At 51.2% G+C, this 16,625-nt stretch overlaps 1 protein-coding gene across 11 annotated transcripts in view; it reads left to right on the top strand.

Moving 5' to 3' along the window:
- DNMT3A (DNA methyltransferase 3 alpha) overlaps positions 1-16,625 on the top strand; it is a 138,406-nt gene that overhangs the window by 101,687 nt on the left and 20,094 nt on the right. The window lies entirely within an intron of this gene.

The following is a 16,625-nucleotide window of genomic DNA, read 5'->3' as shown; positions in this document are numbered from 1 at the left end:
GTTTGAACCGGCGACCTCAGCGTTCCAGGTCAACCCTTTATTCACTGTGCCACCACAGGTCAGGCTCAAAGAATTCTGAACCCTAACTGAGCAAGTACTGTGTGCTCAGACTTTAAGATAACACCAGAAGCGTCTGGGTATTTACTGTGTTCTAACATTTTCTAGACACTAAGGAAACAAATATAAAGGGAAGTGGGAATCCCACGCTGGGGTGCTACCCTCCCCTGGGAGAAGTAGGCTTGCTATGTATAGATTATGCTGCTGAAACCTGCTATGGGCTATTATAGAAATATGAGGAATGGGGCCATTGGAGCACCTGACTAACCCTGCCCAGGACATTAGGAAGTTGGCTGATAAAGGGGCAGCATGCAGGCCCTCCACCGAAACAGGAGTTTGTCTGACCGGTACCATGGGGAAGGGCATTGAGGGGAACCCTAAGGTAGGTTATCCAAGAAATCCTCTAGGAGTTTGGAGTCTGGAGCGCCTCAGGATTTCTTGCATATTTAGTTCATCTTTTAGAAGCATTTTCATAGCACTGTCTAGAAGGCAGACAATGGCAATGATATAATGGTGATATTTTCTCTGCTTTGCTTTAAAAAACAGACCATTTGTCAAGTAGGCCTCTGGGATATTCAAACGTTGGGTGGTAGGCTGGACTCTGTGACTATAGAGAAGCCAATATACTAGATGAAGGGGTGAACAGACTTAACTTCAGTACTTACTAAATACACACGGCACTGGGCTGGGGTGGGAGGAGACAGCTGGACACTGTCCTAGAGGCTCATATTGCCAAGTGGGGGAGGGGCAGAATGTTCACTGTGAGCCCCACTGTCAGGTGGAGCATGGGGCTCATTCTGTGCTTCTGATACCGAGTCTGGTAAGCCCAAAGGAGGGCCAGAGAACTTCTGGGGAACTCCCAGAGAGCTTCCTGGAGGAGGTGTCCTTCGAGAGTTCCAATACTTATAAATAAGGATGACATTTCAGGGAAAGGAACCACTGAGGACAAAGAGAAGGAAGCATAAAGCTTCTGGGTTGTTTAACAGCAAGAGATCTGGTAACTAGACTGGGAATTGGAGAGGAAGTATTAAAAAGATAAAACTACAAAGGAAGATGGTTAGATTGTTAAAGGCTTTCTTGTTAGAAATTCAGGCTTCAGCATACAGCAGAGAGCTGGACTGTGAGAGCATAGGTGTGTATGTTAGGAAGACAACTGGCAGCATGGTGAGAGGCCAAGAGAAGGGAAGTTGAGAATCAGGACCAGTTGGCAGGGCGTTACATTTGGTTCTAAGGGTCCAGGTGATGGGAGTCAGGCTTGACAGAATTGATAGAACTGTCTCTGGTTAGAGGGCAGGAGAGACTTGCCTGGTACTTAGGGAGAGGAGGGGGGGGTATCATTACCTGAACTAGGTTAGGGAGGGACAGAGACTTGGGGTGTCTAGGAGCAGCTGGCAACTAGGATGGACTCCAAAGGAGTTCTGGAACCAAGTAGAGGTCACTAAAGCCCCCCTTTCTCTGGTTACGTTTTCATGTGTTTGTGGAGCCCTTTCTAACCCCTGTCAAGTCTCCAAGTCTCTGTGGCCATTCTGGTCACCTCTCAGTTTACACTCTCCCTGCCAGCCGTGTGTGTGTGTGTGTGTGTGTGTGTGTGAGAGAGAGAGAGAGAGAGAGAGAGAGAGAGAGAGAGAATTTCACCACTTCTCTGACTTGCCATTCTTTCATAACCCTTCACGGATGCCATGACTCTTGCCCTATTCCTCTTCAGTCAATGAATGGTGGGCATTATAAATGTTTTAATTTTTCACTTTCAACTCAGATAGATTAAGCAGAAATAGGGATAAAATAGTTCAAGCTCTTGTATATTTGAACCTACATGCTGTTTTAAAGGCAGCTTTGTGGGGCAAATACCCCCAAAACTCAAAAACTGAAATTGAGTTGGACATGTTTCATACATACCAAAGATCCTATCAGAATTTAGTGTTCTTGTTGTTTCACTTAGTTCCATTTAGTTGTGCACTCATTGGTTGCTTCTCAAATGTGCCCTGACTGGGGGTCAAACCTTAGACTTTGGCACGCCAGGGTGATACTCTATCCACTGAACAACAACCTCCGTGTTTCTTTCTTTCTTTATTTCTTTTTTTTTTAAATACATTTTTTAAATTTTTATTTATTTATTTATTCATTTTAGAGAGGAGAGAGCGTTAGAGAGAGAGAGAGAGAGAGAGAGAAAGGGGATAGGAGCAAGAAGCATCAACTCCCATATATGCCTTGACCAGGCAAGCCCAGGGTTTTGAACCGGTGACCTCAGCATTCCAGGTCAACACTTTATCCACTGCGCCACCACAGGTCAGGCTTTATTTCTTTTTTAAAGATTTTTATTTATTGATTTTAGAGAGAGGAGAGAGAGAGAGAGAGAGAGAGAGAGGGAGATGGGGGGCACCGGGTGGGGGAAGCATGAATTCATAGTTACTTCTCCGATGTGCTTTGACTGGGCAAGCCTGGGTTTCGAACCAGCGACCTCAGCATTCCAGGTTGATGCTTTAGTGTTTTGTTTTTTTTAATTTATTCATTTTAGAGAGGAGAGGGAGAGACAGAGAGAGAGAGGAGAGACAGAGAGAGAGAAGGGGGGAGGAGCTGGAAGCACCAACTCCCATATGTGCCTTGACCAGGCAAGCCCAGGGTTTCAAACGGGCGACCTCAGCATTTCCAGGTCGACACTTTATCCACTGCACCACCACAGGTCAGGCTTTAGTGTTTTTTAAAGGGTGGGTTTGTGTCTTACTCCTTCACAATCACTCAGGCAGTAAACTAACAGGGCACAGCCCCATTCTGAACCCATGTGGGCAGAATCGATGGGCCAATTCCTGAGAAATCTGATTTTCTAGCCAGGTGCCCAGATGATTCTGGGGCTTGTGAAAGTTTGAGAACACTCAAGCTCCAGATGATTCTGGGGAAACCAAACCTGGCCCAACAGAGATTTCCTCAAAGATGCATTTGTTCTATCACCTGCCAGCCCATCACCCACATGGCGGGTAGGGGTGGGGTTCTCACTGTACATTGGAATCATGTGGGAGTTCTGTTGTAATCGCTACTGCCTGGGCCCCTGCTCTGGAGTCATGAGGTCTGGAATTTAGTGAAGGGACTTGGATGGCACAGGTGTTTCTAGAGTTGTCTAGGTGATTGATTGCGAGGTTCAGTACTGAGTCACTGAGTTGAGAAAGGACAGGCTCTAAGTAAGGCCAGCAGAGCTAGGGAACCATTTCCAAACATGGGTGGAGTAAGAGGCTGAAAAAGACTTGGTACAGGTATTCAAATGTTTCCTTTGGGATGGAGATGATAGGCGTCCACCGTTTCCAGCCTGGCTCACCGCAGAGCTCCTGGGCCGAGCGCCCCTGACTCTTCTCTTCGGATCCTGAAACTTGAGAGGGTCTGCAGTCTGAATCTGAATGGTGGTCCCTGAGGCCCCTCCCTTTGTCCCCTGGAGCCCAGTGGCAGGGTGGATGGAGGAGGGGAGGTGAGAGCTGTCCCGGCCTTTGGGGTTTACTGGGTTCCTTTTGACCCCTCCCCCCCCCCCCCCCCCGCCACCTTTCCCACAGGTATGAAATTAACACTTCTCTCCAGAGTCCGGTTTCTAAAGCAAAGTGACAACATCAACGTGTCCTCAAGCAAACTTGTCATAAGGTTCTTTCCACCTCTCATATGTTCTGCCCTCCTGACTTCCTTTGATCTTATCTGTCATATTGAGCAAATATCTGTGGTCCCATTAGACTGATCCAAAGAAGCTAGGCATTCATTGAAGGTTTTTTCATCAGCTGTGACCCCCCTGATCAGTCTGAGACCACACAACTGTTTGTTCCTTGTGTTGATTTTCCTGGTCAGGAGCTAGCGAGGTCTGGGGACGAGGTCTGGGGACGAGGTCTGGGGACGTGCAGCAACCCTCCCCCCACCCTGCCCTGTCCAGCCTGCACTCTCCTCACTCACAGGTGGACCCGTGCACACCCGGCAGCTCCCGCCTGGGGAGCTACCAAGGGAAGAGCAGCTTTTGGAGAAACCTTCCTCGAATGGAGCAGGCCTGAAGCCGTAGGGAGAGGAGGCAGATGGGCACAGTGAGGAAGGAGGAAGCAGCTGAAGCCCCCGGAGCCTGGGGCAGGTCTGGCAGGTGCATGTGTGGGCTCCACACATGCATTACTAGGAAGGGCAGTGGTGACAGGGAGCGGGTGGGCGAGCTGTGGAGGGGTGAGGGCCTCTTGGGGTAGGTGTGGGGAGAGATGAAGGAGGGGGTCAGTGAGGAGGTGGCTTCCCACCCCTCATTTTGCTTTTTGGATCAGAATTTATCTGAGCAGGTCCAACAACAGATGTGAGGCAGCTCCCCTCCCGAGGAGACAGGCAGATAGCTAGCTGTGCCCGTGTTTCTCACCCTCCCCTCACCCTCCAGGAAGCAGAAGCAAGTGCAGACAGCCCGAGGTCTGGTCACTCCTGTCTGAGAAACCGGGGAGGTTGCGGCATTCCTAGTTCTCTCCCCCCCCCCAGGCCCCCTGGAGTTTCCTGCCTTTGCTGATCCCAGCCTCCCCGAATTTCCTTCCGCACAGAGAAAGCATCTCGACCACATAATTTACTATCTAATTGCATGCTGTCTTGAATGAGGGCTGTGGTTCCATGTGGGGCGTGTCTTGAGCACACAATTAGGCTGTGACTAACAGAAAGGTGGCGGCCCATCTCTTCCACCGTGTCCTCCCCCAGCCTGGCGTCTTCAGGTGCTCAGGCCGCCTAGTGCCCCTGGATCCTAGTGTGAGGTGTGTTTCAGGCAGGCCAGAGGTGTGTCCCGAGGTAGAGCGCCGTCTCTTTGGGTTCTGAAACTCCACTGGCAAGGTGGGTGGGGACCCCTGTCCCCGGGTGTTTGCCTAAATTCTGCACCTCTCCTGGGCCCAAGTTTGGGGTGATGGCACAGAGCCCAGCCAGGCCAGTACACTGCAGGTTGCCATAGTGACCCTTTTGCTTTTCCTTCAAAAGAGGATGGATTTCGCTTTCAGCCCAGATCATGTGCCCAGACAGGCAGCTAGCTGTGCCCGTGTTTCTCACCCTCCCCTCATCCTCCAGGAAGCAGAAGCAAGTGCAGACAGCCCGAGGTCTGGTCACTCCTGTCTGAGAAACCGGGGAGGTTGCAGCATTCCTAGTATCCATTCTGGACACTCTGGGAACCAGACTGCCCTGCCCACTACCTTCCACTTACTGCCGTAAGGGACAGCTGTCAAGAGGTTTGGTTGTAAATCACAGTCCAGTATCAGACAACAGCATGTTCTGGCTTGAAGGGGGAGCAGGAGGGAAAGGCCCCGGAGATGGGGCCTCACCTTAGGCTTGTGTACTGAGAGAGCTTCCTTCTGCATCTCCTTCCGCCTTCACCCCCTTTCCCCAGACCACTTCCTCTTCAATTAATGGCTCTGATCCTTTGGGTGAGCTCAGTCCCCCTAAGCCTCAGTTTCCTCATTATAACTAGACAGCCAGGGCCACGAGTGGTTTTCATACCTCGCCAGTATCCGAATTACCTAGGGAGGTTTTACTACATTCCTGGGTCCTAGCCCAAGCCCACTGATCTCCATAGGAGAGCCCAGGAATCTGTAGTTTTTAAAACCTCGGTGGATGATCCTGATCTATTTAAACCCAAGTGAGGCCAGATGATCTTGCCACCCTGGCAAGATAATCAGTGAGGCCCTCCTGGAGGAAAAGAAGCCCTGCCTTGGACTGAGGGCAGGCTGGCCTTTCTGAGTGCCCAGGGCTTCTGAAGAGCCCCTTGCAGGTTCCTCTTGTCAGAAAGCGGGTGTTTCCTGGTTATACTGGCTAAGCCCAGACCAGGCCCCACCTTTCCCTTACAGGAGAAGCCAGGAGAGAGAGAGAGAATGACAGAAATGGGGGATGTTGCCATAACAACCAGCTCTAGGCAGAGGCCTTCCTTCCAGGGGCTGGTACTTCACCCCAGTCATGGTGGTTTCCATGGAGATGGGTTACGGAGGGACAGGGGAAACATTTGCCCCACTTAGAGCATTAGTCAGGAGCTGCCAGAAGGCAGAACATCTCTAGGTGGGAGCTCTGGACCCCTGTCAACTTCGAGTCCTCCCCCCAGCATGGCCTCTGCTCTCAGGGTGCAGGTCTGACACTTTCTCCCTGCTTAGTCGCTCTCTTTGCAACTGGTCTCCCTAGCAACAAGTCCTGCTAACTCCTTGCTGTTGGCTCTGAGGCTATTTTTAGCTTTATTGCCAGCAGCCCAGTCCTGGTCATTTGCTTGCAACCTCTGTCGACTGCAGGGGAACAGGAAAACAACGATTCCCTCCTCTTTGGGCAACCCTAGACCTGGACCTCTTCCCCCTTAGAATTTTACTATGGAAAGTACTTGTCCCCCACCAGGAACTTGGGCAGTGAATTCCACACAAGGCTCCTGCAAGGCTGGTTTCAGTTCAACAGTTTTAATCCTCTACAAGGTGCAGGGAGTTCTGCTCCACCCTGCTTCCATATGAGGCTGAGTAAGACCCAGGCCCTGGCCTCTACGAATTTTTAATCTCGTGGACGAGAAAAATGAGTACACAATCACCTTAGCGCAGGCAGAGGTTGGCAGGTGCAAAGAGAGGATTGCAGAGTGCTGTGGGAGCCCGGAGGAGGAGCCCAGAGGAGCGGCAGGAGGGACAGGATCATTTTTTCACTGGGGAGATAAGGGTGAGAGGCCAGAGCAGCAATGTCTAGTAGAACTTCCTGCAGTCACAGAGATGTCCTAAAACCGGTGTCATCCGCTACAGGAGCGCCTAGCTCCAAGTGGCTATTGGATACTTGGGATGTGGCTGATGTAACTGAGGAACTGAATTATTTTTATTTAATGAAAAGATTTTATTTATTCATTTTAGAGAGAGAGAGAAGGAAGAGCAGAAAGGGAGGAGCAGGAAGCATCAACTCCCATATGTACCTTGACCAGGCAAACCCAGGGTTTTGAACTGACGACCTCAGCATTCCAGGTTGATGCTTTATCCACTGCGCCACCACAGGCCAGGCTATTTTTATTTAATTTAAATAGCACAGGTGGCCTGACCTGTGGTGGCGCAGTGGATAAAGCGTTGACCTGGAAACACTGAGCTTGCTGGTTCAAAACCCTGAGCTTGCCTGGTCAAGGCACATATGGGAGTTGATGCTTCCTGCTCCTCTCTCTCTCTCTCCCTCTCTCTCTCCTCTCTAAAATGAATAAATAAAATAATAATTCTAGAACATTAAAAAAATAAATAAATAAATAGCACAGGTGGCTACCTTATTGGACAGTTCAGGTCTAGAGAAACTTTTATGGGGGGAAGTCATTTGTGAGCTGGGCCAGAAGGCTAGGTAAGATTTGGCCCGAAGATGGGTGGGAGTTGAAGGGGCAGGGCAAGGAAAGCATGAGCAAAGGCACAAGAACCCCACGTATTTGCGGAATAGCGATTAGGCAGATCGAGTGTGGGGTGCATGACATCAGTGCTGTGGGTTGTGGGGACTCGAGTGCCACACAGTGTTGATGTCATCAGCAGGCAGGCAGAGGTTTAGGGCACAGCTTTGAGGCTGCTGAGCTATAGGTGGGGGGGCAGGATCAGACTAGACATCATATTTTCCCATAGTCTTTTGTCTGAATAAGGTCTCCCTGGCTGCGGGGTCAGTGAGAATGTTTGTGGGGCAGAAAATACAGTGTCTTTCCAATGTGTGGCTTTGCAGATGGCGTCCTAGTGATCGTGGCTTGACTTTTGAGTAAAGGAACTCGGGTGATAAATGTCCTGTTTGATGGAAGATGACTTTCCCACATCCTGTGAGTCCTGGATTTTGTGACAGAGTATGACCTGAACTCTGAACTTTGAGTTAAAAGCAGGCAGGCAGGTGTGGCATTTTCACTTGGGCCTGTGGGAATTACTGCCCTTTGGTGGGAGGCTCGTGGTCTTGTGTCTCATCTCAGTTTTGAGTTGGAAAGTCAGAGTAACAGCACTTATCATGAGCATGCTCTTCAGAGACACAAGGGGACGTATACCAGGATGTTCAATTTATCAACTTATTATAGGACGTGTGCTTGCCACACAGATCCTTACACTTGTCCTGCTGTTTTCTGGCAACTAACTGGTATCACATCCACTGGAAAATGTCATTAAAAGTTAGAAGTTTGCTTGATGAAGACAGGATCAGGGCTGAGAGAATCAGGTGTCCTTAAGAGTTATTTTCACCAGGCCTGTTGAATCACTGCTCCCTGCCTGCCAGACAGGAAGTGTGCCCTCTTGTTCAGGTCACCCTCTCTTTTGGACCATGCCAGTTCCTTCCTCCCCAGCACTGCTTTTAGGCCCTTGACCTCCACCAGATCTTCTTTTTATCCAGGAGTTCCTCCTTTCAACATCCTTTTTTTTTTAAAGATTTTATTTATTCATTTTAGAGAGGAGAGAGAGAGAGAGAGAGATGGGGGGGGGGCGAGGAGCAGGAAGCATCAACTCCCATATGTGCCTTGACCAGGCAAGCCCAGGGTTTTGAACCAGCGACCTTAGCGTTCTAGGTCGATGCTTTAGCCACTGTACCACCACAGATCAGGCCTCAACATCCATTTTTATAACATTTTCAAGAACCCGGCTGTTTTACATGCCCCTGCTTTTTTGATTATCTTTATCTCAATCAAAAGGCCTATCCCAGGCATCACCCTGGGCAGGTTACTCTGCAAGGTTGAGGACAAATGTGACCTGAGGATCCTTGAAGGCTCCTCTGGTTTTTCCCTGACTTTGACTAAAATCACGCTTGCCCTAGATCTTGGTGTCTTTTCTACTTTGGGGTCTGTCTCTGCCTACTGAACGCAAAGGGTTAAACCTCTGGTAGACTAGAAAAGGGTAACCTTTTCTGTCCAGTAGTACAGGAGAAGGGACGGTGCCCCAGGTTGGTGAGGGGACACCTTTGAGTTTGGTCTCCCCTTTGCTTAAGATGGGAGTGATGTAAAGAGATAAGATTTGAGCTTTCTTTTATTTATTTATTTATTTATTTATTTATTTATTTATTTTTGAAAGATAATAATTTTATTTATTTTTTCTTTTTTTGGTATTTTTCTGAAGTTGGAAACGGGGAGGCAGTCAGACAGACTCCTGCATGCACCTGACCAGGATCCACTTGGCATGCCCACCAGGGGGCGATGCTCTGCCCATCTGGGGCACCACTCTGCTGCAACCAAAGCCATTCTAGTGCCTGAGGCAGAAGCCACAGAGCCATCCTCAGCACCCGGGCCAACTTTGCTCCAATGGAGCCTCAGCTGCAGGAGGGGAAGAGAGAGACAGAGAGGAAGGAGAGGGGGAGGGGTGGAGAAGCAGATGGGCACTTCTCCTCTGTGCCCTGGCCAGCAGTCAAACCTGGGACTCCTGCACACCAGGCCGACGCTTTGCCACTGAGCCAACTGGCCAGGGCTGATATTTATATATTTTTAATTTTAAAATTTATTGTTTTAGAGAAAGAGGAAGGGAAAGGGAGGGAGAGAGGGAGGGAGAAATAGATAGAGAGATTTGTTGTTCCACTTATTTATGCATTCATTGGTTGACTATTGCATGCGTCCTGACCAGGGATTGAACCCACAACCTTGGTGCATCAGGACGACACTCCAACCAAGTATGCTACCCGGCCAGGTCACAATTTGAGCTTAATTTTAAAGAATGAGAATGAGGATGTTTGGCAGCTGGAGAGAGAGGTTACTTTTTAAGTCAGCCAAGAAAAAAGTGAAGCTTGATGGCCCTGGTTCGTTCTGACACTTTGAGTCCTGGCCGCGTGTGTGGGCATTGTTACTTACCATCTGAAGAAGTCCCAAGGCCAACAGTCCAACTAACAGAGTGTAGAAGCTACGGTGTTTAGCCCTATAATAATGGAAGAGGAGATGCCACAGATGAGGGCAAGTGTTACTAAGAGCCAGCCAAGCCCAATCACAGACTTCCTTTTGAGAGGAGGCCTGGGGTGAGGTCTAAAGTAGCCTGTTAGCCCTGGCCGGTTAGCTCAGTGGTAGAGCGTCGGCCTGGCGTGCAAGGGGTCCCGGGTTCGATTCCCGGCCAGGGCACACAGGAGAAGCGCCCATCTGCTTCTCCACCCCTCCCCCTCTCCTTCCTCTCTGCCTCTCTCTTCCCCTCCCGCAGCAAGGCTCCATTGGAGCAAAGATGGCCCGGGTGCTGGGGATGGCTCCTTGGCCTCTGCCCCAGGCGCTAGAGTGGCTCTGGTCGCAATAGAGCAACACCCCACCCTCCCCGAGGGGCAGAGCATTGCCCCCTGGTGGGCGTGCCAGGTGGATCCAGGTCAGGCTCATGCAGGAGTCTGTCTGACTGTCTCTCCCCATTTCCAGCTTTGGAAAAATACAAAAAAAAAAAAAAAAAAGCCTGTTGACAGGGCCTGGATGCTGAGGAGGCATCAGTGACAGAAGCAGCTGAGCAAGTCATATTACATTCTATAAAGGGTGGGAGCAGGCAAGAGGTATAAATTCAGGGCCTCTCATCTCTGCTTGGGGATCTCCTGAAAAATTGTACCAAGCAGATTGGGTTGAATGATGAGTTGGAACAGAAAAGGGCCAGTGTTTTGTTGAATGGCTCCTTCTTGCTGTACAGATTCTGGGTCTCAGTTGGAGTTGGGAGAGGGAAGTCTGTACTCCCCAAGAATTATCTGGAGAAGGTGCTCTGATTTGGAGCTCTCCTCCCTCTTCAGGGCTTGCTTGCTCAGAAGGGTGCTGAGCCCCAAAAGGGATGGTAGGCTGTCCTTCACAGCACATTTCTTGACTTCATCACATCAGCACCCATCCTAGCTCCTCTGTTCCAGCTGACTGTGGCTGGGAGCCACAGACCCAGAGCACTAGGCGATCCTTAGGAGATGCTGGTATTACCAGCCTCCGAGGGCAGGTGTCATCACTCCTGTTTTGCAAATGAGAAAACAGATGTCTTGGGGTTAAGTGGCTTGTTCAAGGTCATGATGAAGGAACCAGACTCAAGTCCTGATCTTCTGACAAGTGCCATTGGCCAAACAGCCTTCCCACCGGGAGCATTCACCTTTAGTTCCTCTGCTCTTTCTAATTCATGTTGCAAACTGAGACCAGGCTAATCTTTCTAAACTACCCATTCATCTCCTCTTGTCAGAAAAGCTGCAGTTATCCTTCACTGCTACAGGATTTCTAGTTGCTGACATCTTTCTTTGCACCCTTTAGTGTTAGTGGTATTGGGGGTGGGAGGTAGGCAGTGTTTTTCCCCTTCCCCAGACTAACATCTCTCTCTCTCTCTTTTTTTTTTACAGAGACAGAGAGAGTCAGAGAGAGGATAGACAGGGACAGACAGACAGGAATGGACAGAGATGAGAAGCATCAATCATTCGTTTTTCATCACGACACCTTAGTTGTTCATTGATTGCTTTCTCATATGTGCCTTGACTATGGGCTACAGTGGACCAAGTAACCCCTTGCTCGAGCCAGCGACCTTGGGTCCAAGCTGGTGAGCTTTGCTCAAACCAGATGAGCCGCGCTCAAGCTGGTGACCTCGGGGTCTCGAACCTGGGTCCTCCGCATCCCAGTTCGATACTCTATCCACTGCGCCACTGCCTGGTCAGGCTCTCTTTTTTTATTTTTAAGATTTTACTTATTGATATTAGAGAGAGGAGAGAGGGAGAGAGAGAGCGCGCGCGGGGTGGGTGGTGGGGGTAGATGCGGGAAGCATCAACTCATAGTTGCTTCTCGTACTTGAACCAGCAAGCCTGGGGTTTTGAACTGGTGACCTCAGCATTCCAGGTCAATGCTCTATCCACTGTGCCACCACAGGTCAGGCCAGATTAACATCTCTTATCCCCCACTTATCCTACCTCATTCCAAATCTGCTGCTTCCTCCAGGTCCTGTCTGTGCTCCACACTGACCTTTCATTTCATTTATCATATGTACTACCTAATTTTTGTTGGCTTTTAAGCTTTCCTGGCCCATTGGGCTGTGTTTGTGATATAGTTATCTCTACAGATGTTTGTTTCTCAATGGCTTTTTCCTTTCTCCAAGTCTAGTTGACCCTGTCAATTCCTTGTGTGTCTGTCCTCCTTGGGAGCCTCAGGTGAGAAGCAGGGAGCTTGAAATGATTGAGGCTGTACCTTGAGGCTCCACCTGGAGGCTTCCAGAGAAGAGGGATGTCGGTCCTGAGCTGCAGATATTTGATTGGGAATGAAGGAATTGCTATACAGCAGTTCCCCCCTTATCTGCAGTTTGGCTTTACACGTTTCAGTTACCGGAGGTCAACTGCAGTCCAAAAATAATAAATTTCCCCAGCTATCCAAATCACCATTGCTCAATGATCCAGGATCACCCAAAGCAGGTGATCCACCTTCTGACACATGGTCAGAAGGTCAGTAGTAGTCTAGGTCACAATGCCTAGTCATCTGTCTCACTTCATCTCAGTATGGAGGCATTTTATCATCTTACATCATCACAAGAAAAAGAGTGAGTACAGCGATATTTCATGAGCGACCACATTCACATAACTTATTACAGTATATTGCTGTAATTAGTCCATTTTATTGTTGTTAATCCCTTACTGAGCCTAGTTTATAAACTTCATCATAGGTATGTACATGAGGGGGGTGCCGGACAAGCTCCGCCCCCCATGGGGGGGCTACCCTACTTTTGAAGTAGCGCCCCCCTCCTCTACCAGCCTTACAAACAGGAAAGTGAGAAGTATCAGGGCAGATCCAAAGTAACATATGGGACCCAGGGAGTTGGCCAGGAAGAAGTTTTCAAAGCCTGAAAGCCTCAGCTAACTTTTTAAGGCTCCCCTCTCTATCCACCTGTAGTGGAGGGGATCCCCCCCTCCCCAGTTCTTGTTCTGGAGCGCTCCCAATTCTGTGCGGACGCCTTCTGTCCCATCTCAGTGCGCTTGGAGTTTTCCTACACCTTCTTGGGCTTCTTTACGCGTTTGTAAGCTTTTTCTTTTTCTTTTTGGTGTGCTCCTGGCAACTTTTAACAACTTTCTCCTGGCTGTCTAACTGTCCGGAACCTCATCTCTCCTTTCTCCTGCGCTCCCAGCTTACCTCCGCAGCTGGATGGGGAGCAGCCCTCCCTCCTGGCGGCCCTCCTTCCCTTGCAGCGCTGCCCCGGGGCTCCCCTCCTCGCCCCCTGCCCCGCGCGGAGATCCCGCGGAGTTGGGGGAGGGCCGGTCCCGGAGAAGGGGCGGGTACCGCCTCCAGCCCGGGCCGGGCCCTGGGAACGGGCGGAGGCCCAGCCGCGCCCCCAGGCCCCCGCGCCCCCGGCCCGGAGGAGAGGGGCTGGCCCACTGCCAGCGTCTGAGAGCCGGCCCCCTCCCCCGGCCCGCTCACAGCCAACCAGGCACTTCAGCGGGGCCCACGTGACCTGGAGTTCTAGACAAAGAAAATGTTCAAGCCCTCCCCCCCCCACCGCCCCCCTCCCCCTCTCTCTGGCCCCCTCCGCCCCCAGCCCCATCGCCCCCTTCCCCTCCCCCCAGACGGGCAGCTACTTACAGAGCTTCAGGGCTGGGGCTCACACCTGAGCCGGACCGCAGAGGGGCTGCACCTGGCCTTATGGGTAGGTTCCTGGACCGAGCCCTGGGGAGTCTGGGGGCGGGAAGGCGGCAGGGCCGGTGGGAGGTTCTCTGGGCCGCTGCAGCCCTCTGGGTGAGCAGAGTGAAGTCTGCTTCCCTGGCCCGCACGAGCTCGCTCTCCTGCCTGGCCCGAGTTCTGGAGATGCTAAGTTAGTGCTGTCCCACCCACTCCCTCCGCAGGAGCCCAAGCCCCACTCCTCCCTGCGCTCAGGTGGGACCTGGCGGTTCAGGGGATAGGAAGAGCAGCCCAGCTGTGAGCCCCGGCAGTGGCCAGTGATGGCTGGGGAGCAGGCCCCAGCCAGGGGCCCTGGGAGCCCAGGAGTTAGGCTGGAAGCAGCACTTTTGCTGAGCTGGCTGGCAGATGGGTTATTGGCATTTCCTTGCTGACCTGTGTTTCTGGCTGGTGGACCATGCTGTCCTCACGCGGTGCCAACCTTGCGGCCTCTTGAGGATAGTTTCCTCTCCTGCGTGTCTCTGGGAGCCACCGGGCAGGCCGCCAGGAAGAAGTGGTGCTGGGGATGCAGGGAGCATCGTATCCCTGACAGGGGCTGTGGCACATGAGCCGGTGCTGGGGGGCAGCCTGTGAAGGGCCTGTGATGGGAGAGGTTTCTGGGACAGCCCAGGGTCTGCTAAACCAGTGGGGCGTCCGCATGGGCGCCCAGACCTCTGACCTTTGGAACAGGAAGCAGCCCAAGTGTGGAGGGAGGTTGAAGTGGGACAGCTGCTGGAGAGGATGGGGCTGGATGGGGAGACCCTGCCTCCACCGGAGTGGAGTTACCAGTGTCTTTCCAGGCTGGACAAACTTTAGGCGAAGTGGCTTCCCTAAGCGGCAGTTGTCGAGGTGGTATGGTATCTCTCTGATCCTGCCCAATCTCCCAGCCTCCCTGAGGTGGGGTCTTCTGACCTGGGCAGGAGACTTTAGCCCAGCTGCCAAGGCTGAGTTAACCCTTCTTTCTCCTATTGTTTGCCCCGGAAGATGGGTTGGAGTGAAAATTGGAAAAAAGGCATTCCCTCATTACCCTAGGCAGACTCCTCTAATGAGGCCCCTCCCCCACCAGCCACCATCTCTGCCCCTTCTTCCCCTTTTCCCTTGCCTCCTGCTGCTAACCCACCCCTTCCTTCCCCCACCCCTGCTGGCCTTGTCACCATGGAGGCCCCCTTCCTCCTCCGTCCGCCAGAAACTGTTCTGGGTGCATGTGCTCCTGCTTCTAGTGGGCTGGGGCTCGGGAGCATCTGACAAGCCGGGGGAAGTTGTGGGGGAAGAAGAATGTTCAGGAACTGGCTCTGGAGGGGTGAAGAGAAACAAAGGGGCTGAGGGGGAGGATGGAGCGTGGTGTCAGGCATGACTCGATTCTAGATCTGGGGAGCCTGGCACCCACCCGCTGCTGCTTGCTGTGCAAGTCACTTCAGCTGCTTTCCTCAGAAGGCCCTCTCTCCTGCCTGCTCTCTGCTACCTGCATGCCTTGTTCTGGCTGAGGGGCCTTGTCACTCATGGAACGGGGTCATCCAAAGCAGCACCATGGTCTAGATCAGTCATCCTGCCTAAAGTTGGTGGAGGCAGGTTGCTGGGAAGGGAGCAGAAACAGCTAGGCATGGCACTTATCTGAGCAGGCCTGATAACTGGTTGCCTCAGCAGATAATTCTAGATGAGAGTCCTCTTCCCCACTAGGGTTGAGTGCCTGCCTAGGCACACCTCCTTGTGGGGGAGGCGTGGTGGATAATTGTTGTAGGAAGGGTAGAGCACAGGTGATAGTGTGGGGCTAGGGTGGGGTGAGTAATTACTCTGCATTCTTCAACTCATTCTCCCAGCTATTTGTGGGCTGGGGGCAAAGGATGAATGATCCTATTTTAGAATTTGTTGAGTCAGTGCCCTGGTGCAATAAGTTGGTTGGTTAGAGCATCATCCGGATACACAAAGTTTGCTGGTTTGATCCCGGTCAGAGCATATACAGAAACAGATTGATGTTTTTTCCTCTCTCTCCCCCTCATCTTCTCTCTCTAAAATCAATATTTAAATTAAAAAAAAATAATAAAGAATTTGTAGAGTCAAAGAAAGGACTTTCATCCTTAGAGTTTCAGGAATCTCTATGGCAAGTCAGTTGGCCCAGAAATAGACTTAAAGATTGAATGAAATGAGTCTATATAAGAAAGCACACTGGAACTTTGGGACCTGGTGGTCCATTGACATGCTTTGGAGCATCCTTGGAGTTCTTGATACATACAAACATCAGATGAGAAAAGGTTAGCAGAAATCCGTTTGAATGCCCTTTTTAGGTTGGAGTTGTAAGACTAAGACAGGGATGTGGATGCTCTAACTTCTAGCTTAGAGCTCTTGTACTCTGGCTTGCATTCTGGAGCTTTTTTTTTCATCTTGAGGATGTGTTTGCATTGACAACTCTAAGCTCTGGGGGTAAGCCTCCTGTGGAAAGGCATGTTGAAGATGGGGTTTTCTCTCTCTGAATCTGGGAGGTGGAAAATGGATGCAGACCCTTGAAGTTGGAGGGCCACATGTTCTAGCTGCAGCAGCTGGGGTGACATGAGGTTGACTGGCCCTCAGAGCTAAGTATCAGGGACTTCATGGCCCTCGGGAATCCTGGAGCAGGTTGTGAGAAGGAATGGCCCATGGGACAGAGCCTGAAAGATAAAGTGTGCGATGATGAGAGGGTGGAGGCTGCCCAGCTGGGGTGGTGATTGGGTTTGGATGAGTTTGTCGGTGGGACGGCAGAGAGGACGCCTGTACTCCGTAAATAATTGTTGAAAGAGTGAATGTGTTTATGTATGGATCAGAAGGGTACACAGGGAAGGAAGGCATGAATCGGGTGCAGTGGATTTAATCCGAGCACTCCGGACCGGTGTGAGCATGGAGCAGGCACGCGCTTATGGGGCTTTCTGTGCTGTTGGAGCAGATGGGGAAGGAGGCATGCTCTCAACACAGAGCAGCGATTTTCATCATCTGTAGATATCACGACGAAACCAGAATTGTATTCTAGAAGCCACTGTAGGGTAGCCACGTGGGTTTTCCTGATTGCCCAGGCCGGGTGTGGAAAAGAGTATGAGAG

This window comes from Saccopteryx bilineata, chromosome 3, assembly GCF_036850765.1.
Source record: "Saccopteryx bilineata isolate mSacBil1 chromosome 3, mSacBil1_pri_phased_curated, whole genome shotgun sequence".
NCBI classification, from domain to species: domain Eukaryota; kingdom Metazoa; phylum Chordata; class Mammalia; order Chiroptera; family Emballonuridae; genus Saccopteryx; species Saccopteryx bilineata.
Note: the sequence above shows the minus strand (reverse complement) of the source record. Positions and strands in the feature narration are given on the sequence as shown.